At 33.7% G+C, this 11,919-nt stretch overlaps 1 protein-coding gene across 4 annotated transcripts in view; it reads left to right on the top strand.

Annotated features, from left to right (window-relative positions):
- The first annotated feature begins 1,373 nt into the window (after window positions 1-1,373).
- Window positions 1,374-11,919, top strand: part of sona (sol narae metalloprotease) — a 115,883-nt gene continuing 105,337 nt past the window's right edge. For 2 of the 4 annotated variants that reach the window (XM_074131184.1, XM_074131182.1), the window contains exon 1: window positions 1,377-1,937. The gene's annotated coding sequence lies outside the window, so the exon portion shown is untranslated. Of the gene's footprint in view, window positions 1,938-11,919 lie in introns of all 4 variants that reach the window. The other 2 variants (XM_074131180.1, XM_074131185.1) reach the window with 2 other exon arrangements.

Below are 11,919 nucleotides of genomic sequence, written 5' to 3'. Positions count from 1 at the left end.
AAGTTTGTAGAAAGAGAAAATGTTGCAGGTAAAATTGTGTTAGTGACGCTTAAAAGAGCAAAATAGAGATTTCTAAAAAGAATTTGGTCCATACAAATATTATATTTTTTATAAAAATTATTTAAAAAAAATTAAATTCAGAATGTCTTAAATGATTCAATAGTTTGACTTGATTTCATTGGTTTGGCCAATTAATGATTACAGTCAATGGTCTTCAAAAAAAGGCAATTTAATTTTATAATTTGATTCATTGAAGGTTTAATCACAATAAGACCTGATAAGCCTCAAGTTCGAAATCTTCCGCTAACTGTGGCACTCAAGAAACTGAGACTGATCACAGAATGAATAACCTCAAGAAAGAACAGGGAGCCCGAGAGGCTTGAAGTGCCTAGAAAGGGGTTCCAATCTCAATGATTATTGCCCCAAATAGTTAGCAGTCCTGCAATGCCCCTAATATGGTTTAATAACCATAGACGGGCACAGTTTTTTTTTGCAGTTTTCAAGCCGGACATATTAGTCACGAATTCGAATAACAGTGTAACTAGTACGAATTACTAATGGGAATTTACAACTGCGCATCCTGTAAAAAGGTATGATACAAAGAAAATAACCTGAAATAATGCGAATTCAATATTAACATAGAATCCTTCATAAATTTACAGATCTATCTCTTTTCTATAAAATATTTTTTAATTTTCTCGTAACACTTTGTAAGAAAGGAAGTAAGGGAAAGATACTGCAGACTTGATCTCCAGTTTACCCCGGAAGTAACCCTTTTGATGCCCCCCCCCGAATGTTACACTTTAGAAATGGCTCCCAGAATTTTTTTTATAAACTCCGGATGTAAATTACAAACACATTGATCTTCCTTGAAAAGCTTCCCTCAAAAAATACGTCGTCCCTTTCTCTTACTTCTATTAAGAGGAAGGGAAGTAATCGTATATTGTATACATATTGTATAAATGTATGCAAGTGGAGTTTGGTAAAAGGAAGTCATAGGAGTGTTCCACGTCAGATTTATTGTTTCTGCCAATGCCATTAGTATAATTGCATATTTATTACACATTTTTTCGTATTCATCTCAGATAACAGTGAATAAATTTAATGATAAAAAGTCAATGAAGATATCACAAAGTACAATATTCGCCAAAAAATTAGTAATAAAGGAAATACTAGCATCAGAGAGCCTGTGCGAACTAACACACAGACAGAGCGTGCTGGGGAGATAGACAGATAGACAGTGGTGGTTGGTTCGGGGCCGGCCACCCCCTCTCTCTCACACAATACTACTACTACCACTACTACTACTACTACAGGGAATGCACAACTATATTATATACTAACACTGGCAATGCTCTTACACAATGTAGTAATAACACAATCACCTCACCTAAACCACCTCTTTTAACACAACAACAACGCACACTTACACCAAGATAGACTTGTGTTCTCCTCTCCTCCCCTCTAGTGTGTGCTGGTGCACTTTCACTTTTTTACTTCCAACAGTTTTCAGTTTCAATTTCAGTAGTCAACTGTCTCTGTACTAGTGTAGAAATCTTTTAGAGTAAATAGCGACCGGCTACAATTCACTTTTTAATTTTAATTTTAATTTTAATTTTTTTTTAATAATCAACAATTACACTTTAATCACTTTATCTCCTGATAAGTGTTGCCCACACTGCCTTTTAAATTTTCAATTTGATCAACATCTTTTTTGTTGTTTCTTTCTTTTAAATTTCTATGTTCGTTTAGTTTTCCGCATGAAGTGTGTAAATATTTTAGTGATTTTCATTTCTTAAATTTTTATTTATTTATTCTTTTTACCAATTTTCCTGAATACTATTTCAATCATTGGTCTATTCGTCTAATTTTTAATCCACTTCGGACCCAGCCAACTGTATCCAATTTGGGAATATTTGCAGCACTTCCACCTTTCTGTAAGTATTACAACTCTATTTATATATTAAGATATTTAATTAAACATATTACTTGAATTTACGTAAATATTTTTATATTGTTTTTATCAATCAATGATTAATTAAGCATGTTATTCTTTTTATTAATTAATTTAAGATTATCATTATCAGTTTGTTCCTTATTAAAAAAAAAAAAGCGACGTATATTTGACAGAATCAACGACACATTAACAGATCAAATAAAATTACGGTCGTCTAATAAATCTTTGTAGCAAAATATTTTCTAGATGGTAGACTGTTACTACCAGATGGTGCTCCAGTAGCTGTATTCTTGGATTAATAGATTATATTTGGATAGCTGTAGAATTTATATTCAAATTTTACTTTTTACAAAAAAATAAATAAGTAAAATGTATTGAACAAAATCTCTTTAAAACCCATATTTTACTATTGAAGACATCTTCATTATTATTTAACGTTAAACATTTGAATACTATTAAATAGTAATTCGCTGTGCGAGTAACTAATTAGGTAATTGTAAATTTAGGTGAAAAAACAACTTATTGTCACTCGTTACTAGTTCAAACTTCCGGAAACAAAGGAAGTATCACTACGAAGGACTTCGAGAATGGCGGTCCATTCTTCTTAAAATAAAGTTATCACTTCGTGAAAAGTATTTCAAGCAAATAGGTGCTCAATCTGAGTATACAGTATAAAAGCTAATCGTATGTAGAGAGATGTTTACTGGTGTAGCCTATAAATACTTGTGAATAGGTTAGAACTGACTTGTGAAACAGTATTAACTAAACGGAATACGAATTCCGGTTCTAGATTGTTCCTTTTATGAGATTTTGTTACCCGCTTGCCCACAAAAAAAACGAAACCGGAAATCTACTGAAAACTGAAGTTTAGGCCAAGAACTTGTGTTAACAAGAAAAGCTGTTGTAAAATACAACTAATAATTTTAAAATTAGAAAATATCATTACCAACCAATCGCGAGGGTAATTCTAAAATTAATAAAAACAATTAATGAGAAATCCGTCCGACTATGGCATTCGCACACAACACACCATGTGATGTCCAACTGAAAATGAAATCGTACTTCTCCTGAATATGAATTGCTTGCTTGGAACTACTCCAAACCACTGCTGACTACATTCTGCTGTACTAACTGAATGAACGCGCCTAATTTATATTTTTAAATAATTTAAATTACAAACAACTGGCAAAATGTTTGGGCTCCGTTTATTTCACCTCCTACTCAAAAAAATGATAAAAATTCACCCTTTAATTTTACTCTTACTGCAATCGACCTAATTAATCGAGTTTATATTATACGTGCTCACTGTGGTACTCTTGACGGAACAGTTCCTCAGATCCTTAATAAAATCAATATCCCTCCTTGACAAAGAGATATTGAATTGAAACCAAAGAGATAGACTGATATTGTTCCAACTCAGAATTTGGGATAGACATTCCACACATAAATATTACATAGTCCTCAGCAATCGATTCCTCGCTAATTTGAATCCTTAATTGAGTCCTCAGGACTCAGGACGTTAAAACAAAATTGAGATGGTACTTCAGATAAGAGCGTAACTTGACCACATCCTTTCAAGAAACCCGTTTATTCTTCTTCTTATATCTTGATAATATTGTAAATTGGTCAGAGAAAGTCACTTAGTTTTCACACACGTATTGATCAAAATTTTAACTTCCTCTAGCGATCCAAAACCATTTTTATGTACAATTACAATGAAATAATAAGAAAATTCAAAAACTAAACTAAACTAATATAAATAATTTACACATTTTTGACAAAATTTCAATATTATCAAGTTCGAAGAATATTGGTACAACAGTGGCCAATAAAATTTGGAGTATATGCAAGCCGTTTTAAATACGAGTTTTCGTAATAAACGTAGAATAAATATTCATAAAAATATACATTCCAATTATCTTATTCAGATAATATGATCGTACATTATCCTGAAATGACACTTAAACTGAAAAGCCTAAATCTTATCATTCACTAACTGCCGTAAAGTGCACTAAAAATGTTACAAAGAAGAAGAAGAACAAGAACAAGAACATTTTTTGAAAATGCCGTTTTTGCTCATTTTCGGTAACTTTTTTCTCAAATCTGTTAGATCTGGGTTGTTGCAAAAAAATTTCAGTTATAAAGGAGGATTTGACCTATATTTTAAAGAAAATTTGGGAATTTTATCTTGTATAGAAAAAGAGGAAAAAATTGTCAAAGTTGGGTGTTTTTCAACGTTACGCTTTTTCGTGCAGTTTTTGACGATCAACCCTTTATACAACTGTCCTACCGGACAGTTTTAATAGAAGTTATAATATGCGCATGTGCAAAGAGATAAAATGCAGGAAGTACTTTGAAGAAATTATTTTGAAACAATGAAAAATCATTTTTAGAAAAAATGGCACTTCCGTTTTGATCAAAAACTTGATTGTTTTTCGGCTCTGGTGGCATCTAGTGAAAAAATGAATTTTCTGTGGATTCCTGTTTTCATTTATCTGTTCATACCCACACATAGCCACGTAAATGCAAGGAAAAATTTGAAAAATAATCTATTTTTCCTCACCCAGAAGGACAAAAAGTTGTATTTCAAGTAGGAAATCAGAGGTTGATTTATCTGTTACAATACAGAGGATTTGATTTCCTTTCTAAAGCTTCCGCCACACACTGCACTAGAATAAGTAAAAATGCTTTCTGAAGCCTTTGACAGAAGTTTTATAACTGACAGACAAATTTTTCAAAATATTCAATCAACCGTTGATGATGGTTGAAAATCCAAAGTTAGCCGGAAATAGGATAAACAAACGTACTACGACGAGGTTAACATAGCAGGGGTCCTCAAAAAGTGCACTTCCGGAGTAAAACTGAAATGGAAAATCTGTACGTTTACAATACTTCCTCATCTTAGAGGTAAGAGAAAGTCCATGAGAAATCAAAAAAAAGAAAACTTGTCAAAACCCCCGAAAGATGGAGATATCCAAAACTTCTAACATTACCTCAGAACTGCACTCTTCCTGGCAATTTAGAAATTACATTAGTTAATGCGTTGAAATTGAAAGTTAATTCAGCCACCAATGTTAATATGAATTGGGAAAGTAGATATATAAGTGCTTGCACATACGTACATGCAGGGCTGTCTGTAGTATTAATAGTTTAGGCGAATTGTGGTAATACAACATTCAGTTGGCAACATTGTTATCAACGGATCAAGAAGATTATTGACAGAAATAAAATATCTTTTATTAGAATAACCCAAAGAAGATTTGAGAAGACGATTTCCATAGGATTGTTAACCACAAAAATACCAGATTATGAAAATGAAACTTATAGATCGATGTAAGGTGCCAGATTTGAAAAGAATCGTTAGAATTGTTATCGAGCAAAAAAAAGTCACTTTTTCCTACTTACAGATCGATCTCACAGAACGTGTTCACACAAAGTTTCTTTTGTTTCGAAACAGAGATTAGCTGAGTGGTTAGAAATCAAAGTTCGCAGAGTTCACGTGGCTGACCTTATATTTACCAGATTTGTATCCTGTTTGGGAGTTAGTTAATCTTACAATACCAGAGATTAGTTTCTGCCAAGCCCGCTTCCCAATCAAGAAATCAAACACCCATTTTACATTACGAAGAATGACACAGCATTCTCTAAACAAACGGAAATAATAACTCAAACAAAAAATAAAAAAGATAGATATAAAAAACCTGTTCTAGTTATCCTACTATTTAAAAGTGTATTCTATTGGGGGGAAGTAAGTGACACCTACTTCCGCATACTGTCTGTCGTCTTGTATGTCGCTAGAATACTTTCTACAGTATCAAGGCACTATTATTAGGAATAACCGTGAAGAATAATGATAATTATCCTGAAAAAAATTATGATTTAAGTGGGAGTCATAATTTAATATTAAAATAGAAATATCTGACCCGAAATAAAAGTTAGTCGCCTAGTTTGACATTTCTCTTTCTCCTACCATTTCGATATCAAATACAGCTGCCTAGGAGCTTCTTACAGCTCACGGTGGTGGGCAGGGTAACCTGTAACGAGAGAACACTGTCCGGAGTCCGGCAATACAATGAAAAAGACGTTGACACGCCCTTTTTTTTTTATTAATACGTTTTTCAAAAATATTGCTACCATTAAATTTTCAAAATTAATTTTTTTCCTGAAACGTTCTTCCTCAAATTTCCTCAAAGAATTCAGCCAAGAGTTTTCTTTCTTTCTCTCTCTCTCTCTCTACACACATACATACACACACATCGAAAGTTTAGCCGAAATCTTCACTCCAAAGTTATTAAAGTAATCGCCTATTTTTTCAGGCGAGGCTTAACGTCCAACTACCAAATTAGGTGTCGTGGACGGAGGCGACTAGCAAACATACTTCACTGTAAATTCCTTTTATTAACCATTAAATAAAATCCAAGGCCTAAGACCGGGAATCGAACCCAGTACCACAATACATATTAGCTTTACTGGTCTTACAAACTTATTAATTAACCTCTGATAGTGGATGTAAGTCCAAAACAGGTCAGGGAAACAATAAACATGCGAGCCACAATGGATAAAATCAAAGATTCATTCGTCCTGCACTACGAAACTTACCACATTGAGTACACTATTCACAGATGTATATCGAAACGGCAAGAAAATGAAGTTTTGCGCATGTTTCGAAATAGAATTATTACTAAAATCCTCTGGAGTATCATCATCATCTATAGGATTCGTCTAATTGGAGAAAAGGTTCTCTGTCCGTTCTAGTTTGGCTGAGTTCGTTGGTATTTAGCGTGCGAAATGATTATGTAATATTAAAATAGTTCTCTCCATTTCAAAAAGCCAGTTCAAGATGAAGTCTCGTCCAAGTTGAACAGTATCTTATATAAATAATAATGAAAAATCCTACAATTTTGGGGCTCTAATACTGAGTTCTGATTAAAGCAATTTAGTGAAAACTAAGGCATCGTTTCCACACACACATCTTCAGAAACTATTTTCAAGAACTGTAGTTGACTGTTTGTTTGCTGGTCTTCGAACAATCCACTTACGTCTGATGATAAAGAAGTTATGGCGAAGAAGATTCTGAAAAAATTATAAATTTTATGAGCACATAAAAGAAGACAATGACGAATTTGAAGACAGCGAAGGACGATGGTAAAAAGAAGAAAACAACCAAAATACTGAAACACGCAACCCTAAACTAACAGTCAGAGAGAGCATGCAGTTTGTGATGACGTAAAAGACGTAGATGACTCCATAAGAAAATTAACTAGGTTAAGGTTAAGATCTAAATTAAGGAAAAAAAATATATTCAGCTATTTATTTCTTAAAATATTTACACAAAAAGCTAACTTTGCTGAAGGCTCTTCTATAATTTGAGAATTTTAAATAAAAATGAAATAAAAGACCAGAACTGCGACAATAGAGTGCTTTGAACTTCAAGAGGGGAGTTCCCATAATTCCCCACTTCTTGTCTGGAAGGAACGTAGGCCGATCTACTACTATATCCAGTTTACCTGGTTTTAAACTCTCAATTTCAAGGTTCTTTTTTTGAAATGCAACTGAAGGTGATACGGTCTGCGCTTAGGTCGGCAAAAATGACAAGGAGATATTTGCTTTGTCGTTAAATAAATATTACTTCTTTGTTACAGCTGCATTACAACTACAGGGAAGTATTGCACGGTCGTATCAAATGATCGAAATTGATCCCATCGTGGGAATTCGATACGAAAGTACGATTATATAGCTTATATAATATTTTAACGGAAATCTGTTTAACTAAATGGGCAACCATTTCTAGTTGGTATGAAAACCCGAAATAGGCATTAATCACAAGACTTCCCTTACCGCCAGTAAGAGAAAGGTAAACCAATTTCTACGAAATTTATTGTTAAATTGTGGATTTGATTTCCTGTTAAAGCACAGGCAGTTGATCGAAAATTAGAATTTGAAACATATGTGCCGTACAACCTCCTTCACACCGAATACAAACTGATTAACCAAGTTTGCTGATGGAATGAAGTTCGAAACTGATCAGGAAGGCTGTGACTTATAAAATCAGGAAAGAACATTAAACTTCTTTTGAGTCTTTAGAACCTATTTTTTACTAAAATATTAGATTAGATGTTAACAAAGCCACTCCTTTCAATTGGTTAAGAGTTTGATCTATGCAAATTAAATGATTACACGAGGTTTGCCTAAAAGATTTAAATTCTTTCAACTTAACTTGCAACAGTTGGGAGGTATAATACACCATGTTACGTCATCACTTATCCAAATATTCGTTAAACGTTGTATACCAAGCTATTTGAAAGCGATTAGAACAAGCTAGGGTAAAGCTTTTTAGGGAGTTGTATGAACTGGAGAGCAATCAGATCTTATTAAGAGTGAGCCACTAGATCACCTGAGGAGCTTCAAAGTGAGCAAACATCTCAAGTGAAACTTCCAGATCATGCTCCTTCTCTCTCTTTTACTCCTTGCATTTATTACGTCATTCAAATCGTCAATTCGTCATCGAACCGAATAAAATGTATATTATACATAAATATAATATGGTGGGAATAATAAATGTCCCCTTAAGATTAACATGGATCTGTTTTCTACTTGGAGGGAACTTGAAAGAGAATATCAACTTAATGTGTATTCCCCTTAATATTTATTTTCAAAAATACCTTTCAAATGAATATAATAGGTTCAAATATTATTTCTATTCAAATACAAAGACGTCAGAAAATGGCATAATATTTAAAAGCTGCAGAAGAACCATTGTAACCATTATGTTTATCCTTTATTACCGCTAAATTAAGTAATTATGGCGAACTGCTGCAGTTTCCAAATAAAGATATATTTATTTACCGAGTTTACCCCCCCTCCAACTTTAACAATAAATAGTTAAAGATGATTAACCAATTAGCTGACTCACTGTTCACTAATTTCTTCTACAGAATTCAAACAAAGTCATGTGCACATCACAGGTAATTTGCATGCCATGTAAAGCTAGAATAAGCTAATGTTTACTTAAAAAATGATGATTATTAATTGTAAAATTGTTTAAAACAAACGGATATTGATGATTCACAAGTTGAAATACAGGAAATCATTAGAGAAATATTTCTTTCTGAATGCCTTATTGGATGTTCTTCTGACCAATCGGCTGCTTTATAAATAAAATTGAAGCATTGTTTTAATGTAAGCTAAAATAACTCTATTTAGATTGTACTTTTTTTGTAATCATAATTATATTTCATGAGACCTGCGAAGCTAAGATGTATTGTTGGTTTAGTAGGTTCGCTTCCCGGTCTTTAGGCCTTGGATTTTATTTAATGGTTAATAAAAGAAATTTACAGTGAAGTATGTTTGCTAGTCGCCTCTGTCCACGACACCTAATTTGGTAGTTGGACGTTAAGCCTCGCCTGAAAAAATAGGCGATTACTTTAATAACTTTGGAGTGAAGATTTCGGCTAAACTTTCGATGTGTGTGTATGTATGTGTGTAGAGAGAGAGAGAGAGAAAGAAAGAAAACTCTTGGCTGAATTCTTTGAGGAAATTTGAGGAAGAACGTTTCAGGAGAAAAATTAATTTTGAAAATTTAATGGTAGCAATATTTTTGAAAAACGTATTAATAAAAAAATAAAAAAGGCGTGTCAACGTCTTTTTCATTGTATTGCCGGACTCCGGACAGTGTTCTCTCGTTACAGGTTACCCTGCCCACCACCGTGAGCTGTAAGAAGCTCCTAGGCAGCTGTATTTGATATCGAAATGGTAGGAGAAAGAGAAATGTCCAACTAGGCGACTAACTTTTATTTCGGGTCAGATATTTCTATTTTAATATTAAATTATGACTCCCACTTAAATCATAATTTTTTTTCAGGATAATTATCATTATTCTTCACGGTTATTCCTAATAATAGTGCCTTGATACTTGATAGTTGGAAGTAAAGTCTGCCTGAAAAAATAGGCAATAACATAATTACTCGTATATTTCATTGTAGCTTAATCATTTTACGTTTCGCCTCTCTTTCTTTTAAACAATTCGGGTCTCAAGGGAAAGCTAGTTCTAAAAATAGAAATACCCGATTACCATATGAGTCAGCTAAAGTTCATCATTTTTTAAACTCTAGTCAATGTCAATTTAATGAACTAGATGTAAAGTCAAATCTTTGACAGTTTTATTTTATTTTTTTTGTTTCTTAATTTGGTATCAGTGTGTTCCTAAGAGAAAGCACGGTGTTGGTAACAATGTTTTCGGAATAATGTCTTTTTTTCTATTTTTTTTTTAAGTATAACTCAGAAAAGCATAACTCAAGGCATGTTAGGAATAAATTTCCCCTATAATAATCCCACAGGAGATATAGAGACTGTGGCTGTTAGAAACTAAACCAAATACCTAACATGAACATTCAATGTAACCCTGCTAATCAGATTCAGCCAATAGTAGCTGAGAAAAGAATCGAGATTAATATTCTCACTTATGTGAACTGTAAAGAAATGGCGAAAAAGGCGAACTCCTACACTATTTCCATTCCTAGCACTTTAAGAAATTATCTTTAAGAAAACCCAAAATAGGGTTCCAATTTTCTGCAGCCCAAGAGAAAGTAAAGTCTTGACTTCATCGTTAATACCCAGGAATTCCGAAATGAGTTATTTTAAGGAATACGAGGTGTGTTCAAAAAATAACGGGAATTTTCGTTTTTTGAAAAAAATATTTATTTATTCATCTACATTAATATTGTCGCCTTCAAAGTAGTCCCCTTCGCATACAATACACTTGTGCCAGCGCTTTTTCCAATCCTCGAAACACTTCTGAAACTCGATCTTTGTGATAGCTTTCAGCTCTTTCAGCGATTCGCTTTTAATGTCATCTATGCTTGTAAAACGACGGCCTTTTAATGTTCTCTTTATGTTTGGAAATAGAAAAAAGTCACATGGAGCCATGTCTGGCGAATATGGAGGCTGGGGCATTGTTAAAGTTTTGTTTTTGGCCAAAAATTCACGAACAAGCAATGAAGTGTGAGCAGGTGCATTATCGTGGTGCAAAATCCATGAATTGTTTTGCCACAAATCCGGGCGTTTTTTCGGATTGCTTCGCGCAAACGGCGTTGAACTTGTAGGTAGTACTCCTTATTGATTGTTTGACCTTGTGGCAAGAATTCATGATGCACTATGCCATTAAAATCGAAGAACACAGTGAGCATAACCTTCACATTCGACCGCACTTGTCGAGCCTTTTTCGGTCTTGGCGATCCAGAATGCCTCCACTGGGACGATTGAGCCTTAGTTTCGACATCATATCCGTAAACCCATGTTTCGTCACCTGTTATAACACGTTTCAGTAGATCCGCATCGTTGTCGACTTCATTGAGTGACTCTTGAGCAACTTCCATTCTCCGCTGTTTTTGTTCGAAATTCAACAATTTTGGAACAAATTTTGCTGCCACACGTTTCATACCCAAAACATCCGAAAAAATTTCATGGCATGAGCCAATTGATATGGCAACATCATCAGCGACTTCTCTGATTGTGATTCGGCGATCGTTCATAACCATTTCTTTCACGTTTTCATCGGTTGTTGATGTGCTTGGACGTCCAGGTCGTTCGTCATCTTCAACGTTTTCGCGGCCATCTTGGAAACGCTTATACCACTCGTAAATCCTTGTTTTACTCATAGCAGACTCACCATATGCCTTTATTAACATTTCACACACTTTATTTCATTTTTTACGCAAAATTTAATACAAATTCTTTGATCCATTTTTTTTAACAAACAAAAATCGCCAAGCTCGAAAAACACGTCTAACCTTAACGGCTGCCACTTAAGAAGTAAACAATGAATATTACTGAAAATTTTATCGTACTTCAGGGGCATGTGTACCAACATAATAAAAAAAAAAATTTACAATCAGACTCTCCAAACCCGCGAAATTTAAAAATTCCCGTTACTTTTTGAACACACCTCGTATAATAAGTTGTGA

The sequence above is a fragment of the Rhodnius prolixus genome, unplaced genomic scaffold, assembly GCF_049639745.1.
Source record: "Rhodnius prolixus isolate KJV_2025 unplaced genomic scaffold, Rpr scaffold_4, whole genome shotgun sequence".
NCBI lineage: Eukaryota > Metazoa > Arthropoda > Insecta > Hemiptera > Reduviidae > Rhodnius > Rhodnius prolixus.
Note: the sequence above shows the minus strand (reverse complement) of the source record. Positions and strands in the feature narration are given on the sequence as shown.